This window comes from Rhinopithecus bieti, unplaced genomic scaffold, assembly GCF_001698545.2.
Source record: "Rhinopithecus bieti isolate Rb0 unplaced genomic scaffold, ASM169854v2 scaffold_15393, whole genome shotgun sequence".
Lineage (NCBI taxonomy): Eukaryota > Metazoa > Chordata > Mammalia > Primates > Cercopithecidae > Rhinopithecus > Rhinopithecus bieti.
The window spans coordinates 133,740-136,883 of NW_016808147.1; positions in this window are offsets into that span (position 1 = coordinate 133,740).

The window sequence follows — 3,144 nt, forward strand, 5'->3', positions numbered from 1 at the left end:
TTTTTTTTTTTTTTTTTTTGAGACAGATTCTCGCTATGTCACCCAGGCTGGAGTGCCACGGCACAATCTCGGCTCACTGCAACCTCCACCTCCTGGGTTCAAGTGATTCTCCTGCCCAAGTAGCTGGGATTACAGGCGCCCACCACCATGCCAGGCTAATTTTTGTATTTTTAGTAAAGACAGGGTTTTGCCATATTGGCCGGACAGGTCTTGAACTCCTGACCTCAAGTGGTGCACCTGCCTCGGTCTCCCAAAGTGCTGGTAATATAGGCATAAGCCACTGCACCTGGCCAATGTAATTTTTTTAAAAGACTGAATAAATGGAAATCTATAAAGATAGAAATTCTATTGCAAAACAAAGAATGTATTATTTGCTGGATGTGTATAGCTTTGTATATTGACATTTTGTGTATTATTCTGTGTACCTTTTACAAAATAGTATGTAGCTGGCATACACAAATAATACACCCTTTAAAATCTTGAAACTTTCAGACTGTATTACACAATGCATATTGATTGGATGATAGCAACAAGCATTTTTTATTTTGGCGGGCAGGGGCTATTTCTTTAATTAGGAACCCTAGCATTTTAGAGCTGGAAGGGACCTTGAATATAATTAAGTGATACTATGACAATGAAAGTACTTTGGAATATGCAAACTATGATGCAAGGTAATATTATGTAATACAAACTTTGCTTGCTTATATATGAATAGACTGAAACTCATAAAGGTAAAGTGAATATTTCCTTTCACATGACTAGTAATAGACAGAAATAAAAATCAAATATATTTATCCTGGTTTAAGCTTTGTTTGCTACACAGAAAGTTCTTAGAAAAATGTAACTAACCAAAAAGAGAAAAGCCCAAATAGCTTTATAACTATTAAAGGAATTGAATCAGAGGTTTAAAATTTTCCCACAAAGAAAATATCAGGCACACATCATATTATAGAGAAATTCTACCAAACATTTAGGGAATATATCATTCTAAACATATTCCAGAGACTAGACTAGAAAGTATATTCTCAAACTCATTTTTTGCTGCCAATATAACCGTGATAATCAAAACCAAACAAAAATAGTATGAAGGAGAAAAATTATATGCCAACTTCAGCCACTAACATATAAACATATATAGAGATATTCTGAATGGAATATTGGCAAACTGCATCATGTGTTAAAAAAATTAAGTTCACATACTGTGATAGGTTGCATTTTTCCTCAGCAATGCAAAATTGGTTTTACATATAAAAATCTGTGTCACCTACCATTTTTACAAATTAGATAATGAGCATTGTAATAGATATACAAAAAACTTTTGTTAACATTTTACAACCATTCATTAATTCAAAAAAGAAAATAGCAAGAGAAGCAACCTTCCTTAAACTAAGTAAGGGGGCTAAGCATGGTGGCTCATGCCTGTAATTCCAACACTTTGGGAGGCCAAGGCAGGAAGATCACTTGAAGCCAGGAGTTTGAGACCAACCTGTGCAACATAGTGAGACCCTGTCTCTACAAATAAAAATAAAAAATTAGCCGGATGTGGTGGCATGCACCTGTAGTCCTAGCTACTCAGGAGGCTGAGGAGAGAGGATTGCTTGAGCCCAGGATTGAGGCTTCAATGAGCCATGATTGCACCACTGCATTCCAGCCTGGGTGACAGAGCAATACTATCTTAAAAAAAAAAAAAAAAAAAAAAAAAAAAAAAAAAAAAAAAAAAAAAAAAAAAAAAAAACCTAATAATGGGTATTTACAAAATCAAAACCAAACCAAACGGCAAACACAGTTCTTAATGGGGAAAAGTTAGATACATTCCTTTATAAAATGGGGGAAATGGATGTCTCCTATTATTACTATTTCTATTTAATGTTGTACTGGCTGTCCTAGCCAGTGTGAGAAGACAAAATGAATTAAAGGTATAAAGGTTTTAAAGAAAAACACAAGATTCTTATTACTCACAAATTAAATTTTCTACAGAGAAAACCAAAGTAACACAAAGTATTAAAAATAATAGGATTTATTATCCTTACCAAACTAATGCAGGAACAGAAAACCAAATTCCACATGTTCTCACTTACAAGTGGGAGCTAAATGATGAGAACACAAAGAGGGGAACAGCACACACTGTGGCCTACTTGAAAGTGGAGGGTGGGAGGAGGGAGAGGATCAGAAAAAATAACTATCGAGTAGTAGGCTTAGTACCTGGGTGACAAAATAATCTGTACACCAAACCCCTGCGACATGAGTTTAACTATATAATAAACCTGCACATATGCCCCTGAACCTAAAATAATAATTTTTAAAAAAATAAAATATTGGCAAAGCTACAAAAGAAGTCAACTGATTTTGTATACTCCAATAATAAAGAGTTAGAAATTGTAATTTGAAAACATCATTGACATTGTCAACAATAACTATAAGATGTCTAGAAATAAATATAAGAGAAGATGTGTAAGACCTGTGTGAAGATGATTATGACACATTATTGGAAGACATTAAGAAAGCCTTAAATAAATAAGTAGAGATAAATAAACTGGGTAAAGATTGTATTTGCCACTACATAATCAATGAAGAATTAATATCCAACATATAAACAACTCTTGCAAATAAATTTTTAAAAGACAATTCAACAATTCAGTAGAACAATGGGCAAAAGACCAAGGCATTTCACAGAAGAGAATGCATATACGAACCGTAAGTACATGAAATGTTGTTCAATATGATTAGTAATAAGGGAAGTACAAAATAGGATCACAACAAATTGTCACATCACTAGATTGACCAAAAGTACTAAATTTGACCATGTGCAGTGGCTCACACCTGAAACCCAAGTGCTCTGGGAGACTGATTCTGGAGGATGCCTTGAGACCAGGAGTTCAAGATCAGCCTGGGCAACATAATGAGACCCCCCTGCATCTCTACCAAAAATTTAAAAAAAAATTAGCTGGACGTGATGATTCTAGCTATTCAGGAGGCTAAGGCAGGAGGATTGCTTGAGCCCAGGAGTTCAAGGCTGCAGTGAGCCATGATTGTATGATTGTGCCACTACACTCCAGCCTGGGCAACAGAGTAAGACCCTGTCAAAAAAAAAAAGAAAGAAAGAAAAAAGGAAAGAAAGAAAGGAAAGCAAGAAAGCAAGAAAGC